The sequence below is a fragment of the Colias eurytheme genome, chromosome 8 (assembly GCF_061535395.1).
Source record: "Colias eurytheme isolate Ceu_HAF_F1 chromosome 8, ilColEury1 Martin Lab GWU primary, whole genome shotgun sequence".
NCBI classification, from domain to species: Eukaryota; Metazoa; Arthropoda; class Insecta; order Lepidoptera; family Pieridae; genus Colias; species Colias eurytheme.
Window position 1 is genome coordinate 6,078,028 of NC_142987.1, and position 24,957 is coordinate 6,102,984.

Genomic DNA, 24,957 nt, shown 5'->3' on the forward strand with positions numbered 1-24,957 from the left:
ATGAAAGTGTAAATTAGTACCTACTGATATGAAATGAAACAATTTTAGAACAATTTGTATTTGTTTGCACTGTATAATTGGTTAAAATATACGGCTTATTAAATACTAGCTACGCCCCGCGGTTACACCCGCGTGGCTCCGTTCCTGTTGATCTTAGTGTAATGATATATAGCCTATAGCCTTCCTCGATAAATGGGCTATCTAACACCGAAATAATTTTTCAAATCGGACCAGTAGTTCCTGAGATTAGCGCGTTCAAACAAACAAACTTTTCAGCTTTATAATATTAGTATAGATGTCTAGCGCCTGTATATTATGTAATTGTTTGATAAACTTTATACGACAGTTTTATTACAATGCTAAAAGAGAAAATAGGTTCATATACAAGCGACTCGGTCTCGCTTCACTTCGGTTTCATAGAAGAAATGTAAATGTTATATATTTTATACCTTTTAGAAAAGCGCATAATAAATGTCGAGAAACTCTTTATAATCCCTATGAAATGTGCATTATTTTCTTTAAATGCAATCAATACTACGTTATATTTATTATTTTTATTTATGTTTATGAATTGTAAATGGGATTAGTAAACTAAATGGCAATGACAAAAATAAGGTATAAAAACACAATTGTACAAACTAAAGGCCATTCAGTCTTATTGCTAAATCAACCGAATGGATGAACCTACGGACAAAAATGCTCAAATTATATTTTTCAAAGAGAGTACTTTAACCTAAAAATACAAAAGTATACCTAATCAAATTTAAATTGCTCTCTCTCGTGTGTTTAAAACTCCACTTTCAAACAAATTAATTCAGCACAATTCTTTTAAACCGACCACGAGCGAAAACGTTTATAACGATCAAAGTTTATTATTAAAGAGACATTGTAAAGAATATTTACCAGTTCCAAGCCATCTGGTTAGTTCAATTCGTCAGCTGTTGACAAAAAATACCAAAATCTCAATGAAAAGGAGTCCTCGGGATGCGGCCGAACAAAACATGGTGTGTCCTTTTTTGTAGCGGCTACGGATTTTTCTACCTGGCAAGACAAATAGATGGTCCGTCCAGCCGTCCTATATCATCGATTTGAAAGTAAATAGAAATACGGATCGTAGGAAACCGGTGATAAAGGATATTTTGCACAAACATTTTGTTAAGATAAGAATAATTTATTAGTTGTACATTTGCACAATGCAATGTATCTACACAATATTCAAATACCCATTTATTCTTTTTAACTTTATTGAATGAGGTTGAGAATTTTTAAATAACAGACATAACTACTTTTTTGTTATCATTATCATTCTAAACTTTGCCTTAATGCATTTTTATATATTTGAATATATTTAAGGCCATTATAATACCAAGGGTATTGAATTATTGGATTTCAAATTTGCCTATCAAAGACTTCAATTACATTACCACCTGCTCAAAATATCAAAAGAACAAAAGATAAAGTAAATAATATTGTAAACCGTGCCGTCGATAATCACGCAAAATGTAAATGTTTGTTATTATCTGTTTATCTTATGGCGAAATGTAAACAATAAACATCCTGTGATTGTGTACAAACTCACATCACAAGGTAGAAGAGAGAAAACAGACACACTCTTGTAAGTGCATAATTTCACAAACTAAGTTAATTTATATTACGAAAATAGATAAAAATAATAAAATGCATTTATTAATGTACCTTTATGTTGAAGTATTTATTTATTTATTTATTTAACACTTTATTGTGCAATAAACCAGATACATAAAATAACAGTTTACAATAAACAAAAGCACAAAGGGCGGCCTTATCACTATGCAGTGATTTCTGCCAGGCAACCACGGGGAGAAGGCAAAGAAGCGAGATAATAAATTGAGAAACAGAAGAAAAAAAATTATTGGATTGAGTAGAAGTAATTATATAATACAATAAAATGCATATACAAGATACACACAACATACTATACATTATAATAAACTAATTATATTAATACAACTAAAGACACACATACATACATATTATATAATATACTATATACAAATACATACAAAATAGTAGTAACTGTATAATTAAAAATATATATAAATATACTAATACTAGGTACATAAATATAATATACTAATCCGAATTAAAAGCAGTTGAGAGATAATGGTTACGAACTTGATATTTAAAAGAGGATAGGGAAGGAGCAAGTCTAATTTTTAAAGGTAAAGAGTTCCATAACTTGACAGCAGAGACAGCGAACGAACCCGCGTAGAAATGAGTGCGTTGAGAGGGGATAGACAGAATACGTCTATCCACTGATCGAAGAGAGTAGTTTTCACAGTGTAGAAAAATGAAGTAGTTTTTAAGGTAGGAAGGAGAGGAGGGATCAAAGAGGATACGGTAGAGTAATTGAAGGCAGTGGAGGTTACGTCGGAGGCGAATAGGGAGCCACTTGAGCCGTTTGCGGTAGTCAGAGACGTGGTCGAATTTTCGAAGGCCAAATACAAAGCGAATTAAAAGATTTTGTAGGCGCTCAAGTTTCTCCATATTCTCAACCGTAAGGACAGGAGAACACACATCCGCATAGTCGAGGATAGGGAAAAGAAGGGATTTAGCTAACATAATTTTAGTTGGGACAGGCAAAAAGTTACGTAGTCGCCGGAGAGTGCCAGAAGCCGCATACACCTTTCGACTGATATCTTGCAGGTGATGAGACCATGATAGCGTTTGGTCGAGTGAAATACCTAAATTTTTAACCACCTTACAATACGGAATTGTGACGCCACCAAGACAGACACTGGGCAACGCACCCCAGTCAATTTCAGAGACGAGATAAGGACTACCAATTATAATCGCATGACTCTTTGCGGGATTGATTTTAAGCCCGAATTCGTCACTCCAATTGACTAAGGTTGCTAGTTCGACATTGATATGGTGGATAGCACTGGGCTAGTTAGTAAGTACTGATCAAATCTGAATTGATGTTAGTAACATTTTTAATTGTTTCATAGCCTTGTTTATATTTAACACAGACTGGATAAATATCGCACATTTCTAATAGCAATTTGCGATAAGTTGTTACATTTAATATTTTAACAACAGTTTCTTGGTTTTGTTTGTTTCATTTATTGACAAACAAACTTGCACAAGGCATTGCACAAGAGTTATAAAACAATTGTGTAGTGATTTGTGGTAAATCAACCTGACTTTACCGCATTGACCCAAAATACTTTTTCCAGTATACGTAAGGCTGATACCGTAGGAACTAAGCTAGATTTACTGGCTTTCCGTTTTCCTGGCAATGTTTTGCTATTCGGGCTTGATTAAGTAGTCCGTGTTAGCATTATGTAGGCAAATGTAACTTTATAGTGGTTAAAGCTTATGCTAATGGTAGCATTGAGGTCAGTTTTCTGTATGTTTGTATTAGGACCGAAAATCTATTGAACAAATTACATACAAAAACTCCCTTACATTCGCTATGGTACCTAATTTTTAAGATAATAGTACACACACAGTAGGATTTTTTAGTAATGTTATTATTTTGCATTCCAAATAACAAAAGCTGTACATGTGTTTCGACACCGATTTCCCTCCATGTAAAAGTGTAAAAGACGAAAATTACAAGTTTTGACACATGTCACGCGCCAAATACCCTGTCATAGGATTTCGACGGGATTAAAATTCGCAACGCTTTGTGATTTAGCAATATGTTTTTAGCATTGTACAAAAAAACGTCATATTTCATTTTGTACAGCTTTATCGAGGCGCCGAGCTTCAGAATTATTTATTTTAAAATATATACTTCGATGTTATTCAGTGTATATCGAACATTTCGTTTTAATAGTCGATTTCGCATCGTCTATTGTTTGTGGGCGGACATTTGAATGCATTGTGTTAATATAGTTGTACTCTCTCTTACCAAGAAACGAGTTCCTAATTAGGTAACCATCTTCAGTACACTAAATACATCTCTAATGATACGTGTGTGATTATTACTCACTTATTTTAACGTACAAAAGCTTTTTTTTCTAATTATACCTACATCAATCTAATGTAAAATATTATTAAGGAAACTATTCGTCAACCGTATAAGTTGTTGTAAAGGGTTTGTTGTTTAGTTTCGAAAATAAATTGAAAATGCGAAGAGCGTAGCCTATAAACCAGCGTATTGATTACTTTGAGATTGTATCTCTGTATTTTGTGATTCTACCAACGTTTTATTGATTGTCGCCCTCATGTGTCCAAATGCGTGTCGTATGCTCATGCCATTCGTCTGCGAGGCCGTGTCTCTAAGCTATCATTTTTCACGCCCTAATCCGAACAGGGCTCGTCAAAGGGAGCGCTTATCGCGGATCTCAATTTATTTCCTCCGGTTTCCAACGTGATATTGTCATAGCCTTGTCATCGCACGGTCCTACATTTTCAGCGTGTTTACTGGATGTTTGCGTCAATACCATGCGAACGGCACGATGTATAATTGAGAGATTTGCACGAAAGCTTTATTTAGCAGTGTTTTTTATTTTCCTCGTCTTCTTTAATTTCCCTACATTGCCTTTTACAGGTCCTCTTTGCAAATATAGATACAATATAACATAATGAAAAATTTAATTTAAAAAATTTAAAGAATGATATAAGAAAAATTGCATGCATACTCTGATTCCTTTTATGTTTAATATTGATACTATACATAATATAATAAATCTGTAGAAGGGTCAATTCTGTACATTGAAAATATTGAAAAAATAAATAGCAGGGGGTGTTACTGGATCGATACCAAACCCAAATATGTGATTAAAAAATTTTTGTCTGTCTGTCTGTCTGTCTGTATGTGAAGACATCACGTGAAAACTAACGGTTCGATTTCGATGAAACTTGGTATAATTATACCTTATTATCCTGGGCGTAAAATAGGATACTTTTTATCCTGAAAAAATACGAAGAAAAAAAATAATCTTAATTTTTCAGTTTTATCCATAGACGTTGTTCTGTAGAACAGCGAACACACGTTGGGTATTATTATAGGCCTAGCCGTATTTGAGTCCAATAGATATTTATAATATGTTATTGTCAGAGTTACTCAAAATGGAGAAATAAACCATCCATGCGAAGACTGACATCCGCGCGGACGGAGTCGCGGGCGGAAGCTAGTATAGAATATAGATTCTTTTCTAAGCACATTATATTTATGTACATTATAGTGCATAATGCCATTATCTACATCCCATATGCAACGGTACACCAGCTCATCCGTCGTCATGTAATAGTTGAAATATTATACATACTTGCATAAACGATTCGCTAATACGTATGTAATCTATGTAGGAAGAGGAAGCATAAGATCACGACCAAGATGGATCAATGCTCGCTTGGTTCACATGCGTGCACTCACTATTAGTGACGATTCATTCTGACTTGGCTTCAGATGAAAATGAGCATAATAGACAAGCAATCTTTCAACTAATATCTGTGTACAGAGAAAGGTGATAACGTGTTGAAATCGCTTGACAGAGCTTTTCACAATATAATGTCGTTGCACCTGAACCATTATGACTAGAGTTAGAGTGTGAATGGTGGTACATTAACTATTTACTTTCGAATATAGTTTCTTATTATATTACGTAGCAATATAGGTAGCAAGAAACTAGTTAATTTTAGACTTTTCTTTTATATAACAAAACTAGCTTTCCGCCCGCGGCTTCGCCCGCGTTCTCAAAGAAAAACCCGCATAGTTCCCGTGGCATTTCCAGGATAAAACCTATCCTATGTGTTTATCCAAGTTACCCTCTATATGTGTGCTAAATTTCATGCAAATACATCCAAGGAATAAAAAGTTTCATACAAACTTCTATCCCCTATTTTACCCCTTTAGGGGATGAATTTTCTAAAATCCTTTCTTAGGGGACGCCTACGTTATGACATCTACCTGCATGCCAAATTTCAGCCCGATACGTCCAGTGGTTTGGGCTGTGCGTTGATAGATCACTATATCAGTCACCTTTGAGTTTTATATATAACTAGTCTGGTCATAAGTTCTGTCATTATGTCTGATTTTCATATTTTTTAATGTTTAACGCAAATTTCTATTTCACGTTGGATTTTTGATTATTTTACGCGTTAGAAAACGACACATTTTATTAGAATAACGTATTTGTTACAATGTAGTGGACGCAAAAAGAAGACAGAGTCGCTGTTCTCGCTCTGCATCGTAGCGGTTACGCGCCAAGAGAAATTTTCAGTTTGCTTTAAAATTTACAAATTACACAGAGATTTGTTTATTGCACTATAAAACGATTTCAGTAAGATTCAAGAGTAGAAGATAGGAATCAGTGACAGCAGTGATAAATGCAGTAAAGGTGCGAATAAGAAAAAGTCCGGTCCGAAATCGAAAACAGTTAGCACTGCAGATGGGCCTTAGCAGTACCACAGTTAAAAGGGTGTTGAACGAGGACCTAGGACTATGGGCTTATTGTAGATAAACATCGCATCTTCTTAACACACGTCTGAAGAAATTAAGACTGGATAAATGTCGCGCTTTACTTAAACGATACGCGAGAAAAATGTATCGTGAAATCCTGTTTTCAGATGAAAAAAATTTTTACAGTGGAGGAGTGCTGCAACAAACAGAATATCAAAGTGTATACCCACAGTAGTGAAGAAGCGTGTCAACGTGTATCTCGAGTCCAACGCGGCCATCACCCCTTACCACTAATGGTTTTCCTGGGAGTGTCTTATTTTAGCCTAACAGAGGTGTTTTTCTGTGAAAAGCGTGTGAAAATAAGTTCCAATGTTTACCAAAATACGGTCCTGATCAACCTCGTCAAACCTCCTTCTCAGACCATGTTAAAAAATCAGCACTGGGTATTCCAGCAGGACTCAGCACCTGCCCACAAAGCCAAGAGTATCCAAAATTGGCTGGCCGCCCATCAGATTGACATCATTCGTCATGAAGATTGAACATCTTCTAGTCCGGACCTGAATCCTCTGGATTATAAAATCTGGTAATATTTAGAGGAGAGAACCTGCGCTAAATCCCACCCAAATTTGGAGTCTCTCAAAGCATCCATTATTAAAGTAGCTGCTGAAATAAATATGGACATGGTGCGTGCTTCGATAGACGACTAGCCGCGGAGGTTCACGGCTTGTATCGCAAAACATGGATGCTATTTTGAATAATTTTTATACGAAATTATTAAGTAATGTGTAAGCTTTATTGCCACATATAAAACAATAAATATATAAAAGTAACTTTTTGTTTATTCAATAAAACATATGTGACAGAACTTATGACCAGACTAGGTATATAGATAGATCTGTAAGTAGTAGTTGTAATACTTTACAACTACTACTTACAGTTAAAACGTTAGAAAACATATTCTTTATCAACAGGTAAATTAATATCTACAGTAAACCAATACAAAATAGCAGTAGTGAACCCTTCGTAGATAGTAGATACTGAAGGTTCGTTATTGCCCGGTGGTGCGTGTAAGGTATTTTCGTTTAAATTTGACATTTATCGGAGAACAAGTAAAATACTCTATTTTGAACTAACGAAACGGGAATATACCTTTATCAATCTCTTACCAGACTTTCTCGTCATATATATCCTATGTTATAATAGCTATAACAGATCGCTGAAGCGAACCGTGCATAATATTTGTGCGGAAAATCTGACACAGTAAGCCCGAAAGCAAAGAGCAAGTACGTTTTCCACCCTAACAACCTCTAGGGTGTAATTAGAGTGAAAACACGGTACTCGCTGCTCTCACTGGCGACACGTTAGCTCTTGTGAGATCTAATAAGGGGCCTATAAAGCTAACGCCAGCTTAACGTTGTTGCTCTGAATGATACTAAAGTTATAAGTGATCCCTTTTACTCTTTTAGAGTTAGAGTTGCCACTTTCACTGTGGCCTTTATGAATAATACAGTTGAAGTAGGATTTATGCTAATTCTTTCTGTGTATGATGAGATGGCACAATGACGGAGTTTATGTTTAAACAAATTAGGCGTGTAACTAATGTCATTAATATGAGCGTGTTCGATTATAATTACAATTACGCCGTTCACTTTCTATCGTGATTGGGTACAATTTATTTACGTCATGTTTCAAGTCGCATGTAAGATCTAATATTCTATATTTTATTATCTACTAAGAAACATCACTACTAAAGTGTAATTTGATTTTATATTTTTATCTTCATAGACGTCACAGTTGTTCCTCACAGTTCAAATAGAATATCGTATAAGTTATCGTCCATTGAATGAGAGAATTAAGACGATACACAAAAAAAAATCCACTGCTTGGCGGGCGGAGTCTAATAGCTCGCTATCGCGAACGCCGGTGTGCGCGAAGTCATTCTTGCAAACTCGCCGCGCTGCCGCTGGCCGACTCGGGACAAACATGTATGGAGTCGTCATACAGTTATAATATTGTTATACATTTATTCAATTGTTGATTTATTGGTTTTATTTTCTTGCTTATAAACAAATAATCTGCTTTCCAACAACTACTTAGACATTATTAATAATTATTATTATTTCGTAATGTTTACTTTATTACAAAATAATGGTACTCAATAACGCGGACTACTGAATTGATTTAGATAGAATTTGATGCTGACGTAGATATTACATCATGCCCAGAAATGAAAGGTACTATTTCTGAAAGAAGTTATAAACCCTAATTCTTCTCAGTCAAAGTCAAGAGTGGAAGATATCACTAATACAGTAAAACTGATGCGAAACTTTGGATGTTAATTTGTATATTTTTTTGTTAGTTGTTACTTAATCACGTCAAGACTGCATTACCAATTTTGATAAAATATAGCTAATTGCCTGGATTTACACATAGGATACTTTTTATCCGAACTGAACACTTCTGTGGGATAAAACAGGATTCACGATATAACCTAATTCCACGCGGGCAAAGCCGCGGTCGGAATGATATTTTTTTAAATAAAAAAATTGTTTAAAAAAAAACACAAAATATATTGACGCATGTATTTATTTTTTGCACTCTATTATAATTGTAATTATTCATTACAAATAATCAAAATAAAATAGCCAGAACAAAGTTAGGCCCTGTTAGGGTAGGTAGGCAGGTACAGCAATGTGAGACGAACACTGGCTTATTTATACCAATAATAATGTATTATAAACATTAAATTAAGTTTACTTTCTAACAACAAAAATACATAATATTATTAGCTAATGTGAAAGCGAATCAACCAATCATCCCACAAAAATGAAATGTGCACACAAATATTCATCCAAATCGGTTCATGTCATTAGGAGGAGTGACTGCAGCGCCATCTTCCGGGCCCAATTGTGTTTCCAGATCACCCAGGAACTCAATTTAATATACTTACACAAAATTTTTCGAAATGAAAACTCACATTACTATGTAAATATGAATATAAACCTGTTTTATTACTAAGCAATTTCCCGCACAGGTGTAGTAAGTATAAATGAAATAAATATCAACATCAAATTCTTTATACAACATACTTATCTACCACCTTCTAAGAAATGTAATTCTTGAAATTATTTCGTATTTTTTTTAAATATAATACTACTCCAATGAGCTCCTGTTCCATATTATGTCCGCCATACTTCCACTAAGTTCACCATGATTTTTTATTTCTTTGCACTTTGTTGCTTTTTGCTAAAAATGGAATCATGCGATAAAACCAGTAGAACGTTGATAACATACATTTTTGACTGAATAAAGGTACTTACAAAGGAGTGGGTTCACATTGTGAACAATCAGTGGGTTTATTTTCCTTCTGGATTCCGGATTTCTGAAAAGATTATCTATGCTATAAATGAAAAAATCTTACACATTCGTTATGTACTTAAAACAGGGGTACATATCAAACATCGTCTATAATACAATTATAATCAAATTTAAAATAAAACCAACTTACTTCATTAATTTGTTCCAATTGTAAGCATTCTTTTTCCTCCAACCCTTATGTTTCTTTATTGTCCCCATTTGTCTCATTTTGTCTTATCGTGTTGTCACCCTTTTTTACGATTGCGCGAGCGACACAAGTTCCCCGTGTGACGGCCGTAGCGGGAATGACTCGTGCAGCGATCGGGGTAGGAAGGTACAGGGCGGCTCTCGCTATATTGGCTGGTCGCGCGCTAATTTCAAGTATTTCTTGTTTATTTCAAAACCATCGCATATTTCAAAATTCTAAATCGGTAGACGTATAGGTTGTATATTTTATAGTTAATATCCAAAAAGTCGTAACTTTACGTTTGTTATTTTGAAGATGCCAGAGATTATAAAAAAATAACAATGAGAACTTTGTATTTTTTTTCTATCGAGAAAATATCATGGAATCATGTTTCTAAAACGGTAGACGTATTGTGTTACTATTGAACTTTCTTGTCAAGAATTTTCATCACGACAACTTTAATAATATAAAAATTACGAAGGTTTAAAAAGGGCCGTAAATGTTAGAAAAATTAATTCATCACCTTAACGCTAAAGGTACAATTTACATTTGATTCAAATAGGAACATAATGCCTACACAAGATACATTTTATTCATACGTGAATAAAATATTTCAATTTCTATTTACATCTCCGAGAGAAATGTTTACAACTTTTTCAGACATGAGAGAATTTATGTAAATGATGTTTCCGAATGAAATTGATACGTTATATCATGTCTGGTGCACTACATACAAAAGACGATTAATGCCATCCGTCTACCAATAGATGCCGCTAAGTGTATCATTTTAACCAGCAAAAAATAAAATTAGATTTAATTGCAATTTCATTGCTTTTTATAATTTTTTACATACTTTTGTAAATGGAACCTACCTATTTAATTTAATTTTCACTCGATTTTAACTAATTTTACAGAAAAGTTTATATTCAAAACAACGCCATCTCATGAAACTACTATAAACAAGTTATTCTCCTCCGATTTGGCGATGCTAAACGAATACTAGATGGCACTAAGACGTTTTTACGTTACTTTTCACGTTTTTAACACAGACTAATAATAATATCACAGACCACAGACTAATAATAATATACTACGTTTTTAATACATAACCTCATTGCCTTTGCAGTACCTATAAAAAATATTGTAAATGGGTTAAAGCCGTTATTAATTATTACTAACTGCGTTCCTGTAGCGGCTTATATTTGGTAGGTACCTAGTGTATTGATCGTTTTCATACGAAAAATGAATTGTCGGAAAACTTGCGAGATTGTGTGAATATTTGATTGCAAGATCTCATTACAAAATAATATACATAATACAACCTATACTTAAACCGTAGTAAGTATATTATTTCTAGTCACATTTAATTATAAGTATATAAATTATAAATAAATATTAAAGGACAATATTACACAAATCGACCTAGTCCCACAGTAATCTCAATTAAGGCTTATGTTGTGGGTACTAGACGACGATAAATATAATTTAATATTTTATAAATACATATATAGATAACACCCAGACCCAAAAACAAATAATCAAGTTCATCACACAAATATTTGCCCTGACCGGGGATCGAACCCGGGACCGTCAGCTCAGTAGGCAGTTACTTTACCTCTGCGCCAACCGCGTCGTTAAGAATATCAAGAATTCATAATGAAAACATCATAATGATAATAAATCGAAACTAAAGTTAAATACCTACCTACGTCATCTTGTTTTATTTTATAAATAATCCTATCAGATTACCTTTATAATTTATATGAAGTATGAACCAAAAAGTTTTGAGATTTAAACCGTAGAAAAGGTTTTGAATGATCCTTTGCGTTTTTTTTCTTTATGCGCCTAAAATGAAATATTTCGACATCGATTCCCATAAGAATGAAGTATTTTCCCGTTATAAAAAGTAGCCTATGTTCATCAGGTAGGTATAATTTTTGCTTCGAATGGTGAAATAATTTTTCAAATCAATCCAGTAGTTTCGGATCCTATCCAATACAAACAAACAAACAATCAAATCATTTCTGTTTTGTAGATAAATACGAATACTCTACTATATATAGATAATTACTCCGTCATAGTAGGACAAAATAGAAAATAGTGGGACCACAAGAAAATAGGTATTCCCGCACGCGTCTGAACCGATTTTGACGGAAATTTCGATATACATACACGGTACATACCTACGTTGAAAAAGGACATCTCAATTTTGTTGCATAAATAGGAGTCAAGGTGTAGGAACAGGGATTGAATAAGGCACACGGTTGAAGCCGTAGAATGAAAGTTGGTAATTTATAAGAATAATTTATTGTAAAATAAACTACTTCATTTTACTTAAACATATTCTATTTATCATTCATTGACTTATCATAAACTTTTGAGTCTAGTTAGGTACTAGTACCTATTATGTGAAAATTTTGAAAAAAATGTTTTCTTTAGGAAATTATTAGCATTAATTACCTTGTCTTGTCATTAATTTATTTACCTACTTGGTAATAATCGGTCGAACACTTGTTTAAAGTTTATTTTCCTTGTCTTTTCCAGGTAATCTAAATTATTTAATTTTTGCAGTAGGTAATTAATTCATTTCGGCTTGAACAGACAAGGCCATTAGGTGAAGCGAGATTGCCAAATATGGGTGATCTGTAGATTGCCGTCCTGCTGTCGAGCGTTCGCGGTACGGACGCCGCGCTGTTGCCGCACTGTGCATTTTGTATGAAAACAAACGACCGGCCGTGCGCCGTACGACAAACGCACAGCTTCGGCACTGTAGCGACTAGCGGTCCGATACGAAACGCATAAATTGAAAGAGCCATAAGTGTTGGAACAACATTCCACCACCATTTAACCAGTTTGACAAATATTAATAATTTTCGTTTCCAATACCGGAGACATATTTTAAAATCCTGTTCTAACCCTGCATTTGTATCGAATTACAGTTTACACATAAACTTTAATTAAATATTTATTTTATTTACTGGGTATAATATAACATAACATTATATAGACCGTTATTTTCTGCCTATTTATCATTATAATTATAAACATTGTAAGTATATGTTAACGGAAATGTATGTAATCCGTCATTGTATAAAATTCCCAGGAAATGTATGTAATTCCTAAAATCGCATGGAAATGTGTGAAATAAATTATTTTATAGTACACATTTCCTAGGAAATCCATATATTACCTAACTAACAGTCGGAAATGTAAAACATCTAAGATATTGGAAGGTACGCGGGACGAGGGGTATGTATGTCGCAATCGGATTGTATAATCCGCCGAATTACAAACGGCCGGCATTTTGTAATATGCCGAAAATTCGTAATCAGAAATTTTTGGTTTGGATAAGGGGGTGGGTTAGGTTAGGTTCGTGTTTTTTAGAACTATACAGAAATAGGAGCCCCACGAAGTGGGGCTCCGTCGGCTCGCGACCGTCTTTTTGTAGAATGTTTGAAAAAGACGAATTTCAGCATATTACAAAATGCCGGCCGTTTGTAATACGGCGGATTATACAATCCAACTGCGACATGTACACGGGGACAGCAGGACGAGGGGACTGATTACCTTAAGGACGCTGTCACAAATCTGCGTTATAGACAGTATAGTCCGGGATACATCGTCCATTTTTGCAAGTGATTACTATCAAGCTAATTTTTCGTGAGTAGCTTTATTTTGATGAGATGCCCAATAATTTCATGTACGAAACTCTCGTTTGTGGTAGCTACCAGAGGAAACAAGGATAAAATATTTTGATTTGATGGTTCTCAAATATTAATTACCAACTGAATGTTTTTTTTTGTTCAATCTCAAGATTATTATCTAAATTATTCGAAAAAATATTTGTCCTACAAAATCTATGGTTTGATCAAAGAGTCCCCCTTTCCAATGTGTATCGATAACGAAGTCATCATAAATGATTACTAACCAGCTGATTTTTTTATTTTCACTTATTTAATACTTGTATAATTCAACAGACATATTGTCCTACAAATTGCGTAATAAATATTTGGGTACCGTCAAATCAAAAATTTTTATCCTTGTTACCTCTGTAAGCTACCACAATCGAGAGTTTCGTACATGAAATTATTGGGCATCACATCAAAATAAAGCTACTCACGAAAAATTAGCTTGATAGTAATCACTTGCAAAAATGGACGATGTATCCCGGACTATTACTCAAATTTAGGTATTTAACGTCGCAACGTGGTTCGCGGGACATCACGCTCACGTAAACATAGCGCAATCCATTTTATAGACCATCTTCATACTTGATATTTTTTTTTTTATATTTTTATTGAAATTGATTCCAGAAGATTACTGGGAACTTTAAAAAATTCATTTTGTTACTTTTATTAGTAGGTACGATCCTTATAAGTATTTTAGTGTATTCAACCAACTTAAAAAAGTGGGACTATTTTACAACAATTTGAATATGAATTGTATTATTGTATACAATATCGAAGCTTTTTAAGAAATGTATAAAATACTTTTTTAAGGACGCTGTCACAAATCTGCGCTACTCAAATTTAGGTATTTACGCCGTTAGTACACCGACGCATTCGTGTGCGGCAGCGAATCTCTGCGAAACTACTGCGTAGCGAAATATCTGCGGAACTTTAGTAAACAGCAATGTTTTCGCAACTTTTTCGCAATGCGTCTGTGTAATGGCCATTTCGCAGTTCCTTGCGAAACAATACTGACAAGGACGCAACTATTTCATCTATCTTTGTGCTAGAGTGAGACATATCATATGCGAAAACCTGCCATACTACTGACAGATTTTTCGTTGTTTCGCTGCCGCACGCGAATGCGTCGGTGTACTAACGGCGTTAACGTCGCAACGTGGTTCGCGGGACATCACGCTCACGTAAACATAGCGCATTCCATTTTATAGACCATATTCATACTTGATATTATTTTTTTTATATTTTTATGTAAATTGATTCCAGAAGATTACTGTGAACTTTAAAAATTCATTTTGTTACTTTTATTAGTAGGTACGATCCTTATGTGTATTTTAGTGAATTCAACCAACTTAAAAAAGTGTGACTATTTTACAACAATTTGAATATGAATTGTATTATTGTATATTGTATACATATTATTCATATATCGAAGCTTTTTAAGAAATGTATCTATAAAATACTTTAAGAATTATTATCATACATAATATTATGTTACCGGCAATATATTAAACCCGGCATTGTATTTGTATGCAATTCTTAGTAAATGTATGTTATTCCGAGAAACAGTCGGAATGCAATAAATTAAATTCGTCACATTACCTATATCTTTAAATCTGAACTTTTCCTAAGTAGCAAACACATTTGCAAATTTGGGTGGTTTTTGGGGTAGCTATTAACCAATATGAGGTCAAAACTAAAATCCAAGATGGCGCCGACGAAAATTTGAAATCTTTTCGTCATGGGTGTCATTTTCAAAGTTTTTGGGGTAGCTATTAACGAATATGAGGTCAAAACTGAAATCCAAGATGGCGCTGACGAAAATTGTACATCTTTTCGTCATGGGTGTCATTTTCACGGTTATTAGGGTATCTATTAACCAATATGAGGTCAAAACTAAAATCTAAGATGGCGCCGACGAAAATTTTACATCTTTTCGTCATGGGTGTCATTTTCATGGTAATTGGGGTATCTATTAACTAGGGATGTAACGATACCGATACCGATACCGATATATCGGCCGATATATCGGCAAAGCCGATATATCGGTATCGCCGATAATAAATCAACCGATACCGATATTTTTTTATTAAATTCTTTCTTTTCTTTTATGCTTTTGCATTGTATTCATTCATATTGTTTTATTTCTGTTTCTGTAATAGTGTTAAGGAAGAGCGGAACCTCCTGACACAAGCATTTTATTTGCTTACTAGGAGTGTTCCAATCACAAAGGAGATGGTCCAAAAAAAAACCCAGAGTCGATTTAGACAAATTGGGTATCAATGGCTTTATTATATTACACAATTTACCCCACCGAAAAATTTATGTCCATATCCATGGGGTTATTGGGGTATGAGTGTTATAGGCTAACAAAGTATATATGGAAAAATCATGAGTAACTTTTTTTTACTTTTTAACGATTTTAAAAACGTTAACGTGATAACGTTTTTAAAATCGTTTTAGTCGGGTGACATGTTCATAAACTTGTGTCACACCAAAACCTCACGAGCGCGAACGCAGGTATAACGAGAGAGAGACGGACCGATCTCCCGTTTCATCTCGAGCGCTGCCACTGCATTATGTTATCACGTACGTAAACATCTCGATCGTAAACCTACTTTACAAACAACCAATTTTTTTGATATCAAAAAATTCAAAAACCCGCGCCCAATGAACGATGCGGGAGGGAGGCCGCCCGCGCGTGCGCACTTTGTTTTCTGAAAAAACTCTACCAATAGTAAGCTTTTATTAGGTACTGATTGTATGTGTATTACTTAAAGTTTAACTGACTTTGTAAAATAATAATACTAAAATAAATGGTTTTGTTGTTTTTTGATTTGGCATTTTTATTTAAAAGAATACGATTAACAGTTGTCTCTGTTAAATGTTTGTTACTTTTTATGCATAATTCACTATTTATTTTTCTACCAAGCCATCGATATCGGTATCGGTATCGGTATCGCCGATACATTACCACAAATATCGGTATCGGTATCGTATCGGCAAAATCATGTATCGTTACATCCCTACTATTAACCAATATGAGGTCTAAACTAAAATCCAAGATGGCGCCGACGAAAATTTTACATCTTTTCGACACGGATGTCATTTTCATGGTTTTTGGGGTAGCTATTAACCAATATGAGGTCAAAACTAAAATCCAAGATGGCGCGGACGAAAATTTTACATATTTTCGTCATGGGTGTCATTTTCATGGTTTTTGGGGTAGCTATTAACGAATATGAGGTCAAAACTAAAATCCAAGATGGCGCCGACGAAAAATTTGACATATTTTCGTCATGGGTGTCATTTTCATGGTTTTTGGGGTAGCTATTAACAAATATGAGGTCAAAACTATAATCCAAGATGGCGCTGACGAAAATTTGACTTTTTTTCGTGATGGGTGTCATTTTCATGGTTTTTGGGGTAGCTATTAACGAATATGAGGTCAAAATTATAATCCAAGACGGCGCCGACGAAAATTTTACATCTTTTCGTCATGGGTGTCATTTTCATGGTTTTTGGGGTAGGTATTAACCAATGTGAGGTCAAAACTAAAATCCAAGATGGCGCGGACGAAAATTTTACATATTTTTGTCATGGGTGTCATTTTCACGGTTATTAGGGTATCTATTAACCAATATGAGGTCAAAACTAAAATCTAAGATGGCGCCGACGAAAATTTGAAATCTTTTCGTCATGGGTGTCATTTTCAAGGAGTTGGAGTAGCTATTAATCAATATGAGGTCAAATTTAAAATCCAAAATGGCGCCGACGAAAATTTGACATCATTTCGTCATGGGTGTCATTTTAATGGTTTTTGGGGTAGCTATTAACCAATATATGAGGTCAAAACTAAAATCCAAGATGGCGCGGACGAAAATTTTACATATTTTCGTCATGGGTGTCATTTTCACGGTTATTAGGGTATCTATTAACCAATATGAGGTCAAAACTAAAATCTAAGATGGCGCCGACGAAAATTTTACATCTTTTCGACACGGGTGTCATTTTCATGGTTTTTGGGGTAGCTATTAACCAATGTGAGGTCAAAACTAAAATCCAAGATGGCGCCGACGAAAATTTTACATCTTTTAGACATGGGTGTCATTTTCATGGTTTTTGGGGTAGCTATGTAGGTATTATCAAATCCCCAATGTAACCGTCGATAAATAGGTATATTTTTCTTACTCCTTTAAAGTAAACTATAATAAAATAACAAAAACGTAAACAACTACAGTTTTGTAGAAAGTCTTAAAAAAACAATTTTAAAGAACATTGAAATGCATATTTAGAATTTAGAAATGTAATATAAAACGCAACTCTGTGGCAATCATCATCTGTGTTTATATTCTGACAGATATTATTAACTTTAAATATATTCGCTAAACTATATTTAAAATATAGTTTATCTAAAACATTTAAACGAAGAGAATAAAATAAAAAAGAACGTGTGTGCCGAAAAAAGTGGCAGGAGTGAATTTTCTTTGGCGAGATTCATAGATACCTAAATCGCCGCCTTGCTCCATAACGCGACAGTATTACCATGACGCGATCTTGAAATTCGATGACCATCTTGGATTTTAGGTTTGGCCTCATATTCGTTAATAGCTACCCCAAAAACCATGAAAATGACACCCGTCACGAAAAAAGTCTAATTTTCGTCAGCGCCATCTTGGATTATAGTTTTGACCTTATATTCGTTAATAGCTTCTCCAAAAACCATGAAAATGACACCCATGACGAAAAGATGTAAAAGTTTTGTCGGCGCCATCTTGGATTATAGTTTTGACCTCATATTCGTTAATAGCTACCCCAAAAACCATGAAAATGACACCCGTAACGAAAAGATGTAAAATTTTCGTCGGCACCATATTGGATTTTTGTTTTGACCTCGCATTGGTTAATACCTACCCCAAAAACCATGAAAATGACACCCATGACGAAAAGATGTAAAATTTTCGTCGGCGCCGTCTTGGATTATAATTTTGACCTCACATTGGTTAATACCTACCCCAAAAACCATGAAAATGACACCCATGACGAAAAGATGTAAAATTTTCGTCGGCACCATCTTGGATTATAATTTTGACCTCATATTCGTTAATAGCTACCCCAAAAACCATGGAAATGACACCCATCACGAAAAAAAGTCAAATTTTCGTCAGCGCCATCTTGGATTATAGTTTTGACCTCATATTTGTTAATAGCTACCCCAAAAACCATGAAAATGACACCCATGACGAAAATATGTCAAATTTTTCGTCGGCGCCATCTTGGATTTTAGTTTTGACCTCATATTCGTTAATAGCTACCCCAAAAACCATGAAAATGACACCCATGACGAAAATATGTAAAAGTTTTCGTCGGCGCCATCTTGGATTTTAGTTTTGACCTCATGTTGGTTAATAGCTACCCCAAAAACCATGAAAATGACACCCATGACGAAAAGATGTACAATTTTCGTCGGCGCCATCTTGGATTTTAGTTTTGACCTCATATTCGTTAATAGCTACCCCAAAAACCATGAAAATGACACCCATGACGAAAATATGTAAAAGTTTTCGTCGGCGCCATCTTGGATTTTAGTTTTGACCTCATGTTGGTTAATAGCTACCCCAAAAACCATGAAAATGACACCCATGACGAAAAGATGTACAATTTTCGTCGGCGCCATCTTGGATTTTAGTTTTGACCTCATATTGGTTAATAGCTACCCCAAAAACCATTAAAATGACATGACACCCATGACGAAAAGATGTACAATTTTCGTCAGCGCCATCTTGGATTTCAGTTTTGACCTCATATTCGTTAATAGCTACCCCAAAAAATTTGAAAATGACACCCATCACGAAAAAAAAGTCAAATTTTCGTCGACGCCATCTTGAATTGTTTCACCCCACCAATCTATTCAACAACCCATAAAAAAGAGCATCTCAGGCAAGGTCATTTTTAAAACATAATTTAAAATTACAAATAATTGGAATATGAAAGATAAACAGTTTACTCTTATAAAGTATCAAATATTTCAAATCGCGAAAACGACAGTGCACGCACAGTAATCTTTTTCTAATTCGTTTTATTTTTGGGACGAGGAGCGATACACCCGTCCTTCCAAGAGCGCTTCTGAGCGCGGTCTGACGACCCGCGAGAGCAAAATGTATGAAGAAATCGACAAGTATTTTTAATTTAGCTAATAATTGAAATAAAATTTTGATTTAGATACAAAAAAATTATCAGAATCTATAAAGGACTATATGTATATCCCTCAATAATTTATAGGTAAGAAGATAGATTAGGCTTTTAATTTTCTTAAAATTGTACCGTTTTAGACCCCATTTTTTTGCATTTTATGCGATCATTGTGCTGGGAAAATCGTATTTCAGCGACAATTTTGTATGACGTCGTACAATTTTTATAAGATGATCGTAGATCTGAATATATTATCTTTAAATTAAGATATTACTTTGTTCTCACGTGTAATTGCTTTGAGTTAAAATGGTACCGTAAAATAGCGTTTTTTGTTAAAAATCGGTAATAGCACCCTTAAATACTTAAATGAAAATTTGATTTGATTGAATATAAGTTGATTTAAGAAATGTTAATTAGTAAGATAATATGAACATATTATTATTATTTTACGGTAAGACTGTTTGTTACCCGATTGTCTCAATAAGTGCTATAATAAAAAAAATAACAACGTGTTTTATTACAGAAATCATTTACTTTATATACATTTCCTAATACGATATTGGAATTATATATAATTCCAAGGAAGATTATACATTTACTAGGATATGTATGCATTAAATAGTTTATTAAACAATATTTTATACATTTCCTAAGTGGCATCGGCATTGTACACATTTCCTATTAGTTTGAGACCCATTCGTTAAAAAGTCTTCAAATAATGTTTGTTTTATTATCTCGAAACTGCAATTAATAAAAAATGAAAATATTTTTTTTTTAATAATTAATAAAAAATATCCTGTCCAGGATTTTTCAAGTCAAACCATTTTTAATACACTTAATTTATTATAAAATTGGTCTCATTCTATTATCACGCCGTTGCATTTCGACTTATATTCGGATCTTAGACCACTAGGATTTGTATACAATTCCTTGATTTCATACATTTCCGGTAACATATACATAATTTTATTTTATTTATTTACATTAAGTATATACATAATTACATACTGATATTATATCTACCTATACATAATATATATATATATATATATATATATATGTATATCATGTTTTAACTGATGTATTTATTTATTAGTATTTATCATATTAATAGAAATATTTCATGTTAAATTATCATTATATACAATTCTAGACTGAAACTCCAATAGTCACTTGGGGTCACTGAAAATCAGTGGTGGTGAGGTATTAATCACCTTGCCATCATATACTGAGTTGGCTCCATTTGTCAGGTCACTCACTGCCACATTACAGTTCTTAGGAATAAGATTATTTTTATTTAATTATTTTTCTTTTTATTTCTTTTTGTTTTTCCTTCGTTTATAAATGTATCTCGTGTTGTGATCTTGACAATAAATGTGTTTTATTTATTTATTTATTTAATGTCCCTTACTGCATGCTTTTCATGCAGTTGTCCGCACCATATGTATTGTGGTCTTTGTCCATACACACTTTCTCCAAAGCCCTGCTTTGGTCTTGTTTGATGTATAAGCTCCTGTATATTAGTAAAAGTTAATCAAATATTTAATTCTTATTTCTTGAAATTTGGTATAGTATTCTTTGTGTGATACAAATCAAAACCAACAGTCAGGTTAGGTAGACTACAATTTACAAAACTGGCAGGGTTGCCATGCAATGGTTGGTGGTTAATGAAACACTTGACTCGACTGTAAGCTTGTATTGAACTGCTTAAACTGTAGAACAACAGGACTATATATTCTAGACGCACACATACAATAGATTACACACTACACTGTAAACTGTAGAATTAATATTAAAGACATAGTTCACTATATATTTTGTAGTCTTTGATTATTTATACAACAGACTAGAAATAAATACTATGTATGCGATTATACCTATTCTAGCCATCCATTTTAGTGTTCCTTAAAATTAAGTACATCTTAGTCAAAGGACAACTTATTGTGCCCTTGCCCGTAATGCACTCATAATAATTTTAAGTTGAATGTTTGTCATTCTTTATGTACCAAACACAGTCACGGCCACGGCGCTCATTCCATTTTACTGGTATTAAAACAGATGAAATCCTTCATGATCCCATATCCTTCTTAGTAGCAAATGTAGAAATCCCTTTCTTGTGTCTACAATGTTTTTGTGGAGAATCGTATTTACATTTACATTTAAAAATCCGAGTAGGTACAAAATATTATGTTGACAGTTGACGTTGACACTTGACGCCAAAGACTTGAAAATAAAAGGTACGTGTACATATATTTACATTAGTGCCATCTAGTGGCTCTGGAAGGAAAAGAACATCAAGTCTGTGTTTAACGTGCCATCTAGTGTGTTAAAAGCAAAAGACTAAGAGATATAATCGAACACGTAGTACGTTATTTCCCCACTGGCGCTTTAATTGCGTAAATTCATAGTGCAACTTTTTTTGTATGGAGTGCACCGTCTGTTGTATACGTAGTATATTATTATTAGTCTGTGGTTATATCTACGGAAAGGTTGCCTTGTAAATATAAATTTTATGAAAATCGCTGCATTAAAATGAATTTTCGTGCGATGGAATGTTGAATATTTATATACATATAATGTATAATATCAGCGTGTATTTTTTCGTATTGGTATTATGGTCGATGAAGCGTGGGCTTTAAAAAAGGGTCGGATCAGAGATGGGATTAAGCTGAGAAATTGATCTTTTTGCGGCACGCATTACACTGCCGTACAATAGGCAATAAACTATAGGATAATTAATTTCCTTTCTTTCAATATCATTTTGTTCGTAAACAATACTATATAAAAACTTCAAAGTTTTTGAAGAAAAAAATTAATTCTCCGTGCGCTCGAAACGTCTGTTTTGGGTCTCATTTCGCCTTAAGTAGAACAAGTATCTCGTGAGAACATTTTCATAAACATACTTTTCTATCGGACTTCTATCTTTTGTATTGCCTTTATGTGTACACTAGACTTCAGTCACTACTTACCATATTCTTGTTTATGATACTTACCTACTGTTTTTTTTCTCGTAGTTATTTTTATTTATAATAACTATATTATTACACTAATTGCACAATGACGATTTGAAACTAAATAATGGAATCATTTAAAGTTTTAATTAGCATTTATTTCATAAGTTTTACTTTAATACATTAATTATTATTTGACGCTGCTTATGAATGTTGTTATTTATGCAGTAATTAAGTGACATCAACAGTAGCTATTAAATTGTCAATTTAATTTCATAATAATACATGCATTATATAATGTGGGTACTATAAATAAGATAATTAACCTTTAGGCCCTTATTAATGACATAAATTTCACGCCCTAAAGCTATTCCACGATATGGGTTAATATAAGCACAACATATTCAGAGGTCCAGAGTATGAGGTTCTCTCCGCAATGTTAGTTAAGTATTAAATCTTCACGAAATTGAGATATTTGCATATTACCTGTCTTATTAAGAAAACTTGGTGGGTAATATATCTTGGATTTTGTCCAAATTCTCGCAAATAAGTACGATTAACATAGCACATTATAAGTATTGTTTGTGTAGGATTGTGCAATTAAACCAAAGAGTTGAATAAACTCATCTATCTATACACAACCATAAACCAATAAATTACAATATTTCTAACCACATTCACTTAAGAGATGAAAATTCTTGTGTATGATTCACATACAATAATTTAATTTAATTACTAAATTGGTACATCGCGTGTTCAAATACATTAATTGCCCATATGTTACATTGAACGCGTGTGACGCCGCGTCTGACTGTAAAGAAAAAAAATGATGTGATACGTAGTAAAACTAAATTAAAAAATATTATTAGACTAAAGAATTGTAATTGATTTTCATATATAAATAGGGAAAGTTTTTTAATTCAGCGAAACATTGTAATATCGTTCGATAATTCTGAAAGCTTAATGAAGTTTCTAAAGCCTAAATAATGAGGTTTCCGCTCGAGCCTCAAAGTGAGTTGTGAAGGCGTACTATGACTGGACGAATTAAAAAACAGAGGAGAGAAGAGCCCGCAAACGAAATGAATGTTATTGTAGGAACGGTCATTTATCAAAATGTCCGACGTTCATCCGACTCCATGCCGCCACGCTCCATACGAAACTAAACCCAGAAGATTTGTTTTTATTGCCTTAAAAACTACGGACCTATTAAGCACATAACTAGACGTTTTAAGCCTTTGTGTGTATTTCATCTTTGTTTAAATTTACTATTCACTCTGTTTAAAGATGGGATGGGACATATTGATTAAAAGGGGCAATGATTTCGTTCTTATTTTATAACCTTTATCATGTTGATTGGATTGTCCTTTAAAGCAACTATAAAAGTAACCAACGTGTCGTATGCGAGGAGCTTAAGCTTATGTAAGCACATTGTGCTATACATCGGCGATTAAAATTGTAAGAACCCTCATCCTTTATATCTAATGATGTAGGTCAGTGAACTTGCGCGCACTCATCCGCATATCCGGCCAATATTGGCGCTGCACCATATGGTTGGCGAGTCTAATGTTTTATAAACAATATTCTAGTTAGTTAAAATCCAATGCAAATTTAATTAAGTGCAATTGAAAAAATTAAATTACTTTTGGTCGAAAATGTTAAAACATTGTAAATTGAAATAAAAACACAAAGCTAATGTCACGGAACAGGGGAAGCCCATTAGCGTTGTAAAAAGCAGACGAATGAGCGTGGCAGGACTTTTAATTGGCTACGAATTGCAAGATTTCAAAAATGTACAAAGGATAAATCATAACTGGCGCTCAGTTTTTCGTTTTAGCAGGATGTTTCATAGCGGAAGGTACAGGTACTACATTTAGATTAATCTCCTATTTTCTCTTTTTGCATTTTTATTTAAGCCCGTTCCCTTTTTTGTCTTTTACGTCTGATGCTACCTATTTTAGCACCAGACAGTCAACGGTCGAATTACGAATTAAACTCATTTGCATTAGGCTTTTGGGTTTTCGAACTGAAGTTTAAAATGGGAAAAAATATAAAAGAGTCGGTATTATGTCAATGTGCTTGATTTATTTCAATGCTTAACGTTGAATTAATTTGAATACGCTTACATTAAGTGAAATGTCATTGGATGAATGGGCTAAAGGAGTCATAAGCCTCATATCGTGTGGAAACATG

The 24,957-nt window shown here is 33.7% G+C and overlaps 1 protein-coding gene and 1 long non-coding RNA gene across 3 annotated transcripts in view; one reads left to right on the forward strand and one right to left on the reverse strand.

Moving 5' to 3' along the window:
* The window catches only part of LOC149906539 (uncharacterized), a 113,063-nt gene extending 102,953 nt beyond the window's left edge, over positions 1 to 10,110 (reverse strand). Inside the window, exons 1-3 of one of the 2 annotated variants that reach the window (XR_016457004.1) lie at positions 9,903 to 10,110; positions 9,715 to 9,776; positions 8,562 to 9,640 (exon numbers count right to left, since the gene is read on the reverse strand). This is a non-coding gene — a long non-coding RNA (uncharacterized LOC149906539). Of the gene's footprint in view, positions 1 to 8,561; positions 9,641 to 9,714; positions 9,777 to 9,902 lie in introns of those variants that run through there. The other variant, XR_016457003.1, reaches the window with a different exon arrangement.
* The window catches only part of LOC149906540 (uncharacterized), a 102,789-nt gene that overhangs the window by 70,972 nt on the left and 6,860 nt on the right, over positions 1 to 24,957 (forward strand). The window lies entirely within an intron of this gene.